The sequence below is a fragment of the Equus asinus genome, unplaced genomic scaffold, assembly GCF_041296235.1.
Source record: "Equus asinus isolate D_3611 breed Donkey unplaced genomic scaffold, EquAss-T2T_v2 contig_3, whole genome shotgun sequence".
Classification (NCBI taxonomy): Eukaryota; Metazoa; Chordata; class Mammalia; order Perissodactyla; family Equidae; genus Equus; species Equus asinus.
The window spans coordinates 617,128-632,902 of NW_027224960.1; the positions used below are offsets into that span (position 1 = coordinate 617,128).

At 38.9% G+C, this 15,775-nt stretch overlaps 1 pseudogene; it reads left to right on the forward strand.

The window, feature by feature from the left end:
- LOC139043585 (sodium/hydrogen exchanger 9B2-like) overlaps positions 1-14,324 on the forward strand; it is a 54,548-nt pseudogene extending 40,224 nt beyond the window's left edge.
- Positions 14,325-15,775: the final 1,451 nt, after the last annotated feature.

Sequence of the window (15,775 nt, forward strand, 5' to 3'; positions counted from 1 at the left end):
TTAAAATAATACTACATGAAAAATATATGTTGATTATCAGTCCTGAGGTTGGGTGTGCAGTGCCCTGCAGGTGAGCGGTCTCTGCAGAGGTCTGTAGAGGCAGGGCTTCACTGTGGGCACATGGCACTCCGTTGGAGGCTTTCACTCTCGGGAGGCAAGACATGTGCAGTTGGGCATCCCTTTGCTGTAGAGGAGGGTGGATTGGTGGGGCTGCCTGGAGCCTTGTGTAGATAAGGGACTGAGGCCCCAGGAAAGCAGGCCGCAGTGGATTGGGCTTTGCAGGCAAGGAGCAAGGCTCTGCAGAGCCCTGCTGCAGGCACTGCATGGGCCCAGGGCTGCTGCGTCCTCCTGGGGAGGCTTGGCTGTAAGGCTTATTTCAGGTCTACTTTTTTTTCCTTAGCAGCACCCGTATTATTAAATTCTCCTTTGTGATTTCACGTAACTTAACATCTGACAAGAGGAAAGCTAAAACATAAACTTCCCAGTATAAATTGGGTCCTCTTATCATCCCTCATCTCTTGTAAACATTTGCTCTTGTCAAAATTTGCTTTTCCGTGGCTTCACTTTCCTTGCAGGCCGAGGCAGGTGATCACACATTGCTGTTCAGTCTCGGGTCTGATCTCAGCTCCCTGGCTCCTCGCTGAGCGCTCACTGCTGAGTGCCTTCCATCCTGCCTGGGCTGCTGACCAGCGCACTGCTCTCGGAGCACTCTGGCCCCCTTGTCCGGGACAGAGCTCGCAGTCTTCACTCCGTGAAGGCATGCCACTGTGTGTGCACTGTGACCCTTGTCGAGCATCTGGGAGCTTGCCTGACATTAGCATTTTACAAACTGTCCCTTCACTTTTGAATGGTAACCTTTTTTAGCATTTAAAAAAATAAATTACCAAAGAGAATATTGTTTAGAATAAAGTTTATTTGATTTCTGAGTATGAAAGCGGTATATGCTTATTGTAGAACTTTGAAAAATTTTTTAAAAGTCAGATAAAAGGAAAGAAAAAATGATTTGTAATTTCTCCACCTAAAGCCAACAGCTCTGTAAACTATTTTGGTTTATTTCCTTTCATTTATTCAACAGGAAAATTCTCAAATATGCTTGTAGTAAGTTTCTTCAAATTGAATTTTATAGGTAAATGCTTTCTGTTGTCACTTGTTTAAAAGTCTTCAAAAATTACAACCAACTCATTATATTATACTGTCATGGGTGAAAAGAGGGAAGAGAATTAATCAATTTTTATTGCCACTCCGTATGGCCCTGTGCTAGCCAGTGAGGGGATATTCTCATTTATTCTCATCAAAAAAACCTTTGAAAAAATATTACCATTTACATTTTATAGAGACTGTAAGTCAGAAGGACTTAAATAACATGTCCAAGGTCACAAAATTAGAAAGTGGCACTGGGATTTAACTCAGGTTTATCGACTCCAAAGTGACCAGAATATACCATCATTGTGCAGGGCACGTTTTTATGTTTCGACATCTATTCGAATAACATATAGCAAGTGTATTAAAAACATTATACTTCCAAACTTTGCAATTTCAGATTGTTTGTAAATTAATAAATGATAGGATAAAAAATAAACAGTGAAAAGGAACCATATCATTTGGAATAGAACATAAAAGAGTAGTTTTAGCAACAGACGTCGAGGGGAAGACGGGTGCCCACCGCAAGTGGACGTGAGCCACTCGCGCAGAAGACAAGGGAGGGGGCCCGGCCAGTTCCGGTTACACGATTCTTCAGAAAACGAGGATGTGAGTCATGTAGAAAAGACCGTTATAAACCAAACAAATCATCTGTTTTTCTGCATTTGCCATAACTTTGCCTGAATTGCCAGCAGCCTGGCTGATTACATAGAAGATCAATGTAATCCCAAAACCCGGAGAGAGAACTGACAGCTTTTTTTTTCATATTTACCTCTGGTTAATCTCCTATGTATGTCTCTTTACACACACACACACACACACACACACACACGTGGATGCACCATAAGCTTTTTAAAACCAGTCTCTGCTATTTTAAATTATGCTGAAATCCAATATCGTTTCCTTAGGGCAGATTCTTAATGCTAAATTTTTTGGGTCAAATAACATGAACATTTTTAGGTTTTTGACACGTATTACCAAACTGGTTGCTTTCTAGAGTTGTATCCATTTACTTTTCCACCAGTAATATGTGAGGTACCTATATCATTACATCGTCATCAGCTTAGAATAATGTTTATCCAACTTTAGCACCACCTGGAAGTCTTGTTAAATTGGACTTGTGGACCCCACTCCCGAATTTCTGATTTAGTTAGACTACGGTGGGGCCTGAGAATGTGTACTTCTGATCAGTTACCAGGTGATGCTGATGCTGCTTCCCTGGGGACCACACTTTGTGAAACACTGCCTTAGAATATTATTGTTTTTAATTTTTATCCTTACTGATAGTCAAAAGTGGTATCTTTTTTTGTTTTATGCCTCCTTGCTTAACAATAAAATTGAATGCTTTTTCATATATTTAGCTATTTGTATTTTTTCTTTTTCTTTGATAGGTTTTTTGTCCATTATCTCCTAAAGTTGAATGTACTGATTATATATATGATATTAGCCCTTTGTGCCTTTTTTTATTGTTCATTTTTAACACACAAATATCTTATAGTTTCACGTGGTCCGATCTATCAATCTCTTATTATGACCTTTCCTCAGTGTATTTTTTCTTAAAGATTCCTTTCCTAGTGAAATCTTACCTATGTTATCTCATTTATTCTTTGCAATAACCTTGAGAGGTAGATACGAGACCCATTTTACAAATGAGGATACCAAGGCCTAGAGATAGTAGATAGAGTGCCTAAGGTCACCAAGCTAATAAGTGGCAGAGCCAGGATGAAAACACACTGTTTGAGTATATGAAAATGATTTCCTAAAGACAGGGTAAAAAAACCTTCATTGAATCACTTATATGGCAGACACTCTCCATATCTTTTCTAATTTAGTACTCAGGCAAGTCCCTACTTCTGGAGGCACCAAATCAATGAGTCCAGGTTTTGGACTGCTTTTCCTCCTTGTTCCATGGTGTAGCATAGGGTCTGAGCACTCAGACTTCCTGGATTAAGCTCAGCCCTACACCTGAGTAGCTGTATGCCCATGTACAAAGTATCTGACTTCTCAGTCTTCGATTTCCATATCTCTCAAGTGGGGAATGATAATAGCAACAACTTCATAGAGTGGAGGATTAAGTGAAATAATCCATATAAGGCAAAGTGCTTAGTCAGAACACACTAATAATTTTTATGACTATCTCTGAGCAGCACAATGTAATAAAAAGAGCATAAAATTTAATCTATGGAAATTGGGATTCCAGTCCCAGAGATTCTACTGTCTAGATGTGTAATCCCAAGCAAGTCACTTACCTTCTCTAATACTCAGTTTCCTCAACTGTACACTGAGAAAAATAATAATAATCACTAAAGAATTATTGTGGCTATTATGTGGGAAAATGGAAATAAAACACTTGTAAACTCAGTGCTGTAGCTATATTGTTGTTGAATTATGCTTTGACAAGCTACAATATTTTATAAAATTTTGTTTGCGCCTGTAGTTTTCTGACATTATCTCATACTTTCCTGCTTGGTTTTCCTTGTAATCTTGCCATTATTGTATTCAAATGCACTCACTTTTTTAAGGCCTTTTTCATCTATATTTTTCATCTGTTTTCAAATGCAGTGCTTCTTCTGATGACTTTAACAGCTACAGGATGTTTTTCTTGATATATTTTCAATCTTCTGAATCTTGAAATCTTCTCTCTAAGAAGAGAAGTGTCAGCTTAAGTAGATATTTAACTCATGATGAAACTTCTGTTTCTCTTAACTTTCTCTTTTTGTCCATAATGGAAAGTGATTTCCATTGTTGAAGATTCTTACTAATGGTGCATACAGATAGGTAAAGTGGCCTTAACTTTCAGTGGACACCACAGTCTTCATTCCTCTGAACTCATGTCTTCTTTTGTACTTAGCCTATTTGATGACTCCTTTTTCTTTCTTTTTTTTTTCCTGAGGAAGATTCACCCTGAGCTAATATCCATTGCCAATCTTCTTCTTTTTATTTTTGCTTGGGGAAGATTGTCACTGAGCTGACATCTGCACCAGTCTTCCTCTACTTTGTATGTGGGTCACCACCACAGCATGGCTGATGAATGGTGTAGGTCCACGCCTGGGATCTGAACCTGCAAACCTGGGCCACCAAAGTGGAGTGTGCCAAACTTAACTACCACACCACGGGGCCAGCCCCTCTATTTTCTTTATAAACAGATTCATTTTAGTTTTGAAATTACAAAAAAACCCACAAGAAGGTACATTGTGGCTCCTCTCTCATCTTTAAGTTTTACAATATATAGGGCCATGTCTGATATTAAATTAGTCTACAGTATTACAATCAAAAACCAAATCGTGGGGCCAGCCCTGGTGGTCTAGTGATTAAGTTCAGCATGCTCCGCTTTGGTGGTCTGGGTTCAGTTCCCAGGCGCAGATGTACACCACTTGTCTATCAGTGGCCATGCTGTGACAGCAGCTCACATACAAAATAGAGGAAGACTGGCAACTGATGTTGGCTCAGGGCGAATCTTCCTCAGCGAGAAAAAAAAAAAAACAAATTGTGGCCTTTGTCCAAGTTTAGAAATAAAAACAATTTGATAGAGAAAACTCAATATGCCTCTGCTTTCATTGGAGTTCTCAGTACATGAAATACTTTCGAGGACTTCTGTTAAGCCATTAGTCATGGCAACAGAAGGCTAAGTAACCTAAAATTAATGGAGTTGATTTTTGTTCTTTACAACTATGGATATCAGCTAAAGTCTGAACTTTAGCTATGATATACTCTAAAAACTAAATTAAAAAGTAAAATTTAAAGATATGTAGAAGGGTGGCATCTGGACCTTAGTTTGGCAGACGATTCACTGTCATTAAGTGATAAAGGATCTTGGACGTTATCTAATGTAAACCTCTCATTTTACAAATGAGGAAAATTAGGTGCTGAGAGGCGAGTGGCTTGCAGTTGGTGTGTGGCAGAATTTGAACCTCAGTCATGATCTGATTCCTTACGATGTGAAAACATAACTTTATAATGATATAGGAATAGAACTATATAAATAAATCAACCAACCCCTCATATACGGTGTCTTTAAACATTTATAAACTAAGAGGAAATAGAATCTTCACCTTAATAAACATACCAGAAATAACAAAAATTAAGAAAATAGGGAAACGAGGTAATCCTCCTTTGTCAAACTGCTGAGTACGTAAATGAAAGTATAGATCCTTAGATGTGTAAAAATGGTAAAAAAATGTTAAAATGTCGTTCAAAAACATAGATTCTTATTAGTTGATTGAAAAAATCTGTTAAATGTAAATTCTTAGACACTGTTAAGGGTACTGCTAAATTGCCCTACAAAAAAAGCATTATCAATTTGCTCTCCTACCAATTGCTGAGTTTCCTTACAGTCTTATAAATACTAGACATTATTAAAACTTTTTAGTGTTTTTTTCCAATATGATGGCTCCCCCCCCCAAAAAAAATATATGGTATATCATTTTAATTTGTGTTTCTCTGATTACTGAGTTTTAGTATCTCATGTTTTTTGGCCCTTGTGTTTCTTCTGGTACAAATTACTTGTGCGTATGCCTTGCCCATTTTTCGATTAGGTTCTATGTCTGTTTCTTATTGATTGGATATTGCTCCTTATTCTGTTACACATAGTACAGATATTTTCCCCTGGTTTGTCACCTATCCTTTTTTATGGTTTCTTTTGCCACAAAATATTTTCGTTTTATTCTAGTCAATTATGTCAATCTTTTCCAAGGGTTTTTGTATTGTGTGTTATAAAGTTAGTACTTATATCAATTAGGGTCTTAGAAGGAATGAGAAACCATATAGTAACTGGAATAGGGAAAGCTTATTATTAACCATACTGGGGATTGTCTTGTAAGATGTAAAGAGGCCCCTAAAGAATATAGGAATAGCAGCTATAAACCCCTAGGGCTGAGATGCAGCATCCGCTTCCACCTCCCCACCCCACCCCACCTACTTCGGCACCCAGGGCTGAGAACCCAAGCCTTGTTAGAGCCTTGGTTCACTGGATGGCAGAGAAGTCACCATGGTACCCTGCCTGCAGAAGTTGCTGGAAATCTACCCTCTAAAGGTGTATGGGGTGGTATGTTGCCCAGGGCAGTTGGCTATGAAATCACCCGAGGAGGAGGCTGGGGGCAGCTGCTGACCGCTGAGTGCTGCTGGCCGCCATACACCCTAGGAGCCTGGCTCTGGAGAAGCCACCCGGGCCGCAGGACCCGGTGCGGAAGCATCCTGCTAGGAGGAGCCACCGAACCAGACGAGCGCCTTCCTCTTGGAGTAGCTCTTGGGCGCCCTCTAGTGGCAAAATTTAATATGGTCCAGCTAGCAAAGGGGAAAGACTTAAAAGGGTCCAGCTCCATTTTTTGAGATTTTATTTTTCCCAAGCCCCCCGGTACATAGTTGTGTGTTTTTAGTTGTGGGTCCTTCCAGTTGTGGCATGCGGGATGCCACCCCAGCATGGCTTGTTGAGCAGCGCCACGTCCACATCCAGAATTCGAACCGGCGAAACCCGCGGCCGCCAAAGCAGAGCGCGCGAACTTAACTACTCGGCCACTGGGCCAGCCCCTGGCTCCATCTTCTGCAGAGCAACAATTGAAAGGAGGATTTGGAGCCGAGGGGCAGTAAGTTAATAACTGGCACAGCACTTCACTATACCGGAATTTTATTTTTGTGCATGATTTGAGATAGTCATAAACAGTATTCTTTTATAATAAAATAAAATTGGAAACAACTTAAAGGTCTATTAATAAAGAAATGGTTGAATAAACTATGGTACTTCCATATCATACATTATTATGCAGCAATAAGGTGCATTTCTAGATATATGTATAAATATTACAAGATCTTTTAATCATATTGTTGAGTGAAAATTAACTATAAAGTAATACTAAGTATTATGGACACACACATCATGTATTCAGAAGTCGAAGTCCTCCTGAGATGACTTGATGAGATTCTTTATAGTTAACATCCTTTTGCAAACCAACACCAACGCACCTTATGTAATACCTTAACTGTTAGAAGTATCTTTATGCAATTTTTTGCTGTATTCTAGCTACCTTCTTATTTATAGATGCCACATAGATAAAGCCTATCTCAGGTCAAATTGACTCAGATTTCAAATTAGTAAAATTCTTAGATCTTCTAACTTCACATAATAAAAATCCCTGTATGTGTATGTGTGTTTCTTTTAGGCAGAGGTTGAAAAGATTATTGCAGTGGCCTGGGATATCTTCCAGCCCCTTCTCTTTGGACTGATTGGAGCAGAGGTATCTATTGCATCTCTCAGACCAGAAACTGTGGGTGAGAATTTCAAAGTAGTGTTTTTGCTAAAATCAACTTTTTATATTCAGTTGTAGTATCTGTAGTAGGTTTATATTTGGTGGTTCCCATTGTCACAATTATATAAAAAGTTAATACTGATCTTTTAAGCAGTTGGTTAGAAAAGAATGTTTGTCAATCTAAGACAGTAAATTTTATGCCTTAAATATTGTTGCTTGTAAAGAAAAGTGTCGCTCTTAACTACTATCAAGAAAATGCAGGCCTTAAAATTTTTTTCCAACGATAAGAATGTTCATCTAGGCTTGTCCTGATCAAGGGCCAGAATTTTAAAGATAATTAGGCAGTTCTATAATATGTATCCATGGGATAGAAATGTTTGTTCATTCATTCTTTTATTCATTCATACATTCAAAAGCCATCATATTAAAACTGTTGACTTTTAGTACCATACTCAAAAATTAATTTGTACACGTATACAGATGGTCCCCGACTGACGATGGTTTGACTTAGGATTTTTTGACTTTACCATGGTATGAAAGTGATATGCAGTCATTAGAAACCATACTTCGAATTTTGAATTTTGATCTTTTCCCCGGCTAGCGATATGCCATATGATCCTTTCTCGAGATGCTGGGCAGCCGCCAGTGAGCTGCAGCTCTAGTCACCACAGGATCATGAGGGCAAACGACCCATACACTTCTACCCTTTCTGTTTCTCAGTTTCAGTAAGTATTCAAGAAATTACATAAGATAGTGAACATTTTATTATCAAATAGGCTTTGTATTGGATGATTGCCTAACTGTAGGCTAATGTAAGTGTTCCTAGTACATTTAAGGTAGGCTAGGCTAAGGTATGATATTTGGTAGGTTAGGTGTATTAAATGCATTTTTTTCTTTTTCTTTCTTTCTTTCTTTCTTTTGGTGAGGAAGATTGGCCCTGAGCTAACATCTGTTGCCAATCTTCCTCTTTTTGCTTGAGGAAGATTGTCGCTGAGCTAACACCTGTGCCAGTCTTCTTCTAATTTGTATGTGGGATACCGCCACGGCATGACTTGAGAGCGGTGCTAGGTCCACACCTGGGATCCAAGCCTGGGAACCCTGGGCTGCTGAAGCGGCAGGTGCGAACTTAACCACTATGCCACCAGGCCAGCCCAAAGTGTATTTTTGACTTACAATATTTTGACTTAAAGTTGACTTTCAACTTATGATTGGTTTATCAGGATGTAACCCCATCGTACATCAAGAAAGACCTGTACTCATTATTTCCTTCTTTTCTTGCATCACAGTATTATTCCGTCCATACTAGGGATCCCATCCCTGCCACCTCCTTCTAGATCTCACACAGAGTCTCCCCTTTTTCTGACACATCTTCAGATATCCTTGTCACAGCTTTCTCTTCTGCAGAATTGAAACAGATTTTAATCTCTCCTATCTTAAAATAGTATCTTTCTATTCTGACGCATGTGACAACATAGATGAACCTGAGGACATTACACTGGGTAAGATAAGCCAGTTACAGAAAGACAAATCCCGCATGATCCCACTCCTGTGAGGCATCCAGAGGAGTCAAATTCATAAGGACAGAAAGGAGAGCGGTGGCTGCCAGGGTTTAGGCGGGGAAATGGGGACTTGCTGTTTAATGGGTGTAGAGTTTCAGCTTTGCAAGATGAAAATGTTCTGGAGATTGGTTGCACAAAAATGTGAGTGTTTAACTTAATGCTGCTGAACTGTACACTTAAAAATTGTTAAGATGGTAAATTTTACGTGTATTTTACCACAGTCAAAATTTGAATAAATATATATACATATATATATATATATCCCTTCTTCATTTCACTTCCCCCCTCACCTACCACTCTCTCTCTCTCTTCCTCTTTTCAAACTTTTCTAAAGAGGTAACTGTGTCCCCCTTTTCCATTTCAACTCTCATGCCCTCCCTCAGAACATTTCAGCCCAGCTTCTGCCCCATTCCACAACCAGCCCCGCCCTCACCACGGTCGTATTGCTGGATACACGAAATACGTGTTAGTCTTGACTTGACTTGATCTCTCAGCAGCATTGGACGCTATTGACCTCTTTACAACACTTTTTACGTTGAATTTTTACATTTTCCAGTGCCCTCTGAGTCTTCCTTTGCACTATATATGGCTTAAGTGCTGCTCTTCCTCCAAGTTCTTTCAAAAGATTTCTACACTTCACGCTGGGTATCATTTCTCTGAGCTCAGCTACACTCAGTGGCTTCGATTATAAACTATGTAATTGCAAAATCTTTATCTCGAATTCAACATAGCCAGTTGCTGCTTGGACATCACCACTTGTAAATCCCACAAAACTTGAGGCTCAGTGTGTCCAAGGCTTCCTCATCATCCTCCCCAGACTGCTCCCTCCTGGGAATGGGATCGTCCCTTTTGTATCTTGTACTTAAGGCAACAAATACTTTTGAAAATCTACCACGCTGGGAAAAATACCCTCCAATAAAGAGCCACAGAACCTTTTCATAAAGAAACCATGTTGCAGATTCACAATAGAGCATCAAGCAATGTCTGTCTGGTGTTTTACCAGCCTCTTGAACTTGAGAAAGTTATTTATCCTTTCTGATCTTCATTTTTTTTCAACTGTAAAGTGAGAATAATTACTCCACAGGTTGTAAAGATTAAGTAAAGAGATGCATTTAAAGCTTAATACAGAACCTAGCACAGAGCAAGCACTCAACAAATGTTACTTTTTCAAAAACCACCCTATTACCTAGTACTCACCTTAGCTTTGCCTTTCTCATGTCCGGTAGCTTGCCTTGCCCTAGTCACAATCTCTTATTTTGCAAATCAGAATGAACTTACCTTTATCAGCAAAGGATTCTGAAGGACTGAACGAAGTAGCTGTACACATCAGCCAGGGTGATGGGCAGTCAGTGCACACACCAGTATGGGGAAACAGGTGTAGAAGCCAGTGTCTATTCTGACTGGTCAGTGCCCAGCCAGCTCTCTTCTGACTGCCTGATTGCCTCCATACTTGCTGATAAATATTTTGAATATCACCTCTGGTCTTATCGTCTGTAAAGAATTCTCAACCACTTTGATGAAAATATTAAGTTTTTTCTCTTCTGCGCCCTCTTACCGGTATATTTACACTGCACTCACCTTTTGGTTCTTTATGTTTCTGTCTTCCTCTGACTTTGGAGTTCATGGAGGCAAAGTCTGTACGTTATGCGTGTTTGGGTATCAGAACCTAGTCCAAATTCTGTTATGCGTAGTTATAGTTTAATAAATTCTTGTTAAATAAACACATGGGAAAAAGTGTGGTTCTTGCTATAAAGCATAAGATAAATAACATTCAAATCTCCTTTGTGGAAATTCAAATATATTTAGTTAATTTCTGGCTTTAATTTAGGGCAAATACCTTCTTTTAAACAAATGGTCTGATTGATCCTTAATATTGATGTTTTGACAAATTATGCCTAATCATTTTTGTCTTTTTAATTTTTTAATGTTTTTAGATTATTTCTGTTGATAGAATTTTGAATCAATAATCAGGAGATTCCATTTCTTCCCCAGTATTTCGTTATGTCTAAAAATTGAGTATTTCTTACAGGCCTTTGTGTTGCCACCCTGGGTATTGCAGTACTGATACGAATTTTGACTACATTTCTGATGGTGTGTTTTGCTGGTTTTAACATAAAGGAAAAGATATTTATTTCATTTGCATGGCTTCCAAAGGCCACAGTCCAGGTAATGATGGATCTTAACTCCTATTTCAATATGATCCCTTAAAATTTTGAATAAGAGGGCTTGTCCAAATTTGGTGAACAAAAGTAACTAAAGTTTGATTTATGAAAAGAATTTTTACTAATCTACTCTAAAAGTTTTATTTTTGGTATGCTGATTCCTTTAATATGATGGCTCATTTAAATTTCTTTAGATCTCCAGGGTACAACTGAAAATCCAATAAATCCCTATGTTACTAGAAAGCAGTAGTAGAGGGAGGGAAGAGTTTGAATTTTCATCAGTCAGAGCTCTCTGAATCACCTAGAGATTTTTCGTTTTGATGTCTTCTAAGAAGAGAGTGAAACAGAAATAGCGCGGCCCATGTTAGTGTTTGGAAATACTTCACTGTCAATATGATTGATGATCAGTTATGCTCAACCTCGGTCTTTATATATAATGGAGAAAGATTTATTGAGAAACAACTCAGAAAATGCTTTATTGATTTCCTAGATTATTAGTTAATATTAAATTTTTCAAACTAGCTGTACTTCCTGTCAGTTGTCTCAATCACATGACCCAAAATTTGTGCACTCTAACAAGGCACTAACAGGTGCTTGAAATTATTGACCATGCATTTGGTAGAATACCTATAATTGCTAATTAAATTAGAACTGTATAGATTATCATTTGTTGCAAATAGCCCTGATTGTATTGTATATTTTCAGACTAATTATAGCAAACAAGATTTAACTGTTGCATCCTTGATTATTTTGCAATTATTTAAATATGTAAATTTCTATTTCATGAGATGAAAATCAGATATTTTTAATTTAGGAAACTTTGAGGGTTGTGTATGCTCTGTAACTATATGCCAGATTTGGTGTGGCTATAGGTTTGGGCATTATCCCAGAGAAGTTTTTTTTTCATCAGACTTTGAAAGATGTCTGGGACATAATGGCTAAGAATACTGTGAGGTTTATATGGTACAATAAGTGGAATAGTTTCTCCCTCAGTGTCTCCAGCTTCTACACTACTTCTGGTAACTTTATTAGGTAACTATCAAAATAATTACTCTAGTAGCTTTGGTTTGAAAGATTTGTTTCTAAAGGTTAAAATTTGAAAGACAGCACTTTCCTGCTGTCAAAGCAAATTTATAATAAGGAGAAATTATCTTGGATGTGGTGAATAATGTATGTACTGTGAAGCAAGTATTGTATGGAATTTTCTTTTTTCTTCTTTTGCCACTGCCTAAGAAACAAGACTTTCTTGTATGTTTTTTTCCATATTAGTGTTCTTCAAACTTTTTGGTCCATGACCTGCTGTAAGAAATATATTTTAAATCACAATATATTTTAAATCAGCATACCTACAAACCTCAAAACATACACACACAACGGAGAACTGAAAGAGAAATATACATTGTAATGAGTGCAGTTCTTGCCAAGAATTCTTGAAATGTTGAATTAGTTATGGTACAAGGAACCTGAAATAACAAAGAGCCCTCACATACAGGGACTAAGTGAGATAGATTTTTCCTTCTCTCCCACCAGCAGTCCAGCATGGACACTCCAGAGCTGGCAGGGTGACACTGTCCTCAGCATGTGCCTTCCATCAGTTCACCATTTCTCATCAGGGGGAAGGGGAAAAAGAATGATGTGCAAGTGTCCATTTCTCTTCAGGGAACAATCCAAAAGTAGCATTTATCACTTCTGCTCACCTCTCAGTGGCCAGAACTTAGATATATAGCTTCATCTAGTTGCAAAGAAGGATGAAAAAAAGTCTTGGTTTGGACAGCAATGTGACCAGCTAACACTCAGGAGTTCTAGTTTAGAAGGGAAAAGGGGCATTCAGATATTTGTGGGCAATTAGTAGTCTCTGCCATTGTGTCTCATCCACACCAGCATTCTCTCTTCTGATTCATTGTCCTAGAGGACAACATTGTTGTGTTTTGTGGAATAAGGGAATAACCAGATTGATTAATATATTATTTTCCCAAGTGCACTAATATGGCATTTTGCCTCTAAAAGAAAATGAAGGTTTTCATAATACTTCCCAGTAGACAAATTTTAAATAAAACATTTCACCAAGACCTAAGGCAAAGAGTTCACCAAATACCTAATAAGATTACCTTCAAGTTTTGACAGTGCCTACCACTTTCAGGTTTCTTTATGTTTAACAATTAGTTTAGCTCTATAGCAATACATATTCTTATGTTTTTTCATTTAAAACTTTGCCATCTTCCAGTAAGTATCACTACACTTTTTTTAAAAGATTGGTATCTGAGCTAACATCTGCTGCCAATCTTCTTTTTTCTTCTTCTTCTTCTCCCCAAAGCCCCTCAGTACACAGTTGTGCATTCTAGTTGTGAGTGCCTCTGGTTGCGCTATGTGGGACGCCGCCTCAGCATGGCCTGATGAGCGGTACCATGTCCACCCCCAAACTAGCAAAACTCTCAGCCGCTGAAGTGGAATATGCAAACTTAACCACTCGGCCACAGGGCTCACTGCACTTTTTCATCTTGTTCTTTTTTAATTCCAGATTCCTGAAGATAAAAGAGTGAGATGACCAGTGACTTTCTTTACTCATAAGGAATTTAGTATACAGAATCGTCTTATAGTCAATTATATCATGAGGCTGTATTTACCTTGTGTTTTGAAATATATTTGCCTGATATTTTTGTAACCCTGCCTTCTGCAACTAAGTACATATGAATCACCATCCCTTCCCCATGCCAGGGCAGGAGAATTTTCAGAATACCAAAACCAATTGCAGTACACTTTGAAAGAAAGAACTTTCTTAGTTGAACAAAAGAACAAGCAGTTTGTTTTTGCAAATGATAAAATAATTCACCTTTTTTCTATGTGCCTGTCTTATATGCCTGTGTCCAACTTTACCATTAAACTTTTACAGGCTGCAATAGGATCCGTGGCCTTGGACACAGCAAGGTCACATGGAGAGAAACAATTAGAAGAATATGGAATGGATGTGTTGACAGTGGCATTTTTGTCCATCCTCATCACAGCCCCAATTGGAAGTCTCCTCATTGGTTTGCTGGGCCCCAGGCTTCTCCAGAAAGCTGCACATCAAAATAATGATGGAGAAGTTCGAGGAGAGCCCTCTGAAGAAGTTTAGAGGTGAAAAGAGAGAATGCTAAATATATGATTAGAAAGCTGTACCAGAGGCTGCTTTTATCAAGATAGATATTGAAATATATAATATTTAAGCTTAAAATGTAACAGAACTTAAAGTGTGGTTATTTCTTTAAACAGCATTTTCAGCCATTACCCTTTCCATGTAGGTGGTAATGTTCTACATTTCTAGCCTGATTTCTCTATCTTCTTCTTTTTGCTTCAAACACTCCATCATTATCTTAATCTGTGTGGGGAGAAATACTCTTTAATGTACTACCACGATATCAGATTAACAGGGGAAAGACCGAGTTCGGTGTGGCGTTCTGCTGGCCAACAGCTCGCTCTGAGTGACTGTTGCCGCCACAGTTTTATGATGCGTGGCCACCTAGCCTCTCATGCCTTGAGTTGTTTTTGGATCCTCTTTTCTTTTTAAATACATTGTAATCTCTCATCAGTTTCTCCCCTCGCTTTCCCTGTTAATCTGCCTCTTCTCCATTTCTGCCCCTCTTACTACCTTTCTGTGAAGTATTGTAACTGATTGGCCCCACCAAAATTTTTATGTACACAAAGTATCTTCATTGGCTCTTCCTCTTGCACCTATTTGGATGACAAAAGCCCTCATTCAACTTCCTGCCTGGCTCCACAGAGTCCCCCACTTCAGTGGCCCCTCTGAGTTTGCCTCCCGCTAAGACGTGCCCTGGTCTAGCCCTTTCTTAGTTGTTTCTTGTGACCCACGTCTTCAGGCTCTTCCTGTTCTCTAGGTGACAGAGAGCCAATTTTCAAATCTATGCCACTCTCAAGAATATCATATTAATCAGGGTAAGTTAAGCTGCTATAATGAAGAAACAAGAAATACAGTACTTAAAAGAAAATGGAAATTTATTTACCTCTCATGAAACTGGCTGCCTGGTCGATGCTGACAGGGTTACTCTGCTCATGAGGTCTACTGAGATTTGTGTCCTTTTTTTTTTCGGAGGAAGATTAGCTAACATCTGCTGCCAATCCTACTCTTTTTGCTGAGGAAGGCTGGCCCTGAGCTAACATCTGTGCCCATCTTCCTCTACTTTATATGTGGGACGCCTGCCACAGCATGGCTTGCCAAGTGGTGCCATGTCCGCACCCAGGATCCGAACCAGCGAACCCTGGGGCCGCCAAAGTGGAATGTGCGAACTTAACCGCTGCGTCACCAGGCCAGCCCCGATTTGTGTCCTTCTGTCTTGATGTTCCGCCACGCCCTAGCTTAGGACACAGGTTGGAAGTAGATCTCTCCCATGTCTCCTTTCTAGCCTTCAGGAAGAAGGAAAAAAGAAAGTCCAAGGCAAGCAATTTATTTTTAAGAAAGTTGTGAGGAAGTTAGACACATCTCTTCTCTTACCTTCTATTGGTGATAACCACACCCAGCTATGAGGAAGCTGAGAAGTGTCTGTCAATAAACATTCACATTCCTATGAAGATGGAAAGATCAGATTTGGGAGTCAGAGGTACCATTGTATTGGGTGTTACCATCACTTAGTAGCATGTTCTTGCATGTTAACAAGGGCTTTCTAAAGATAGTACCTTT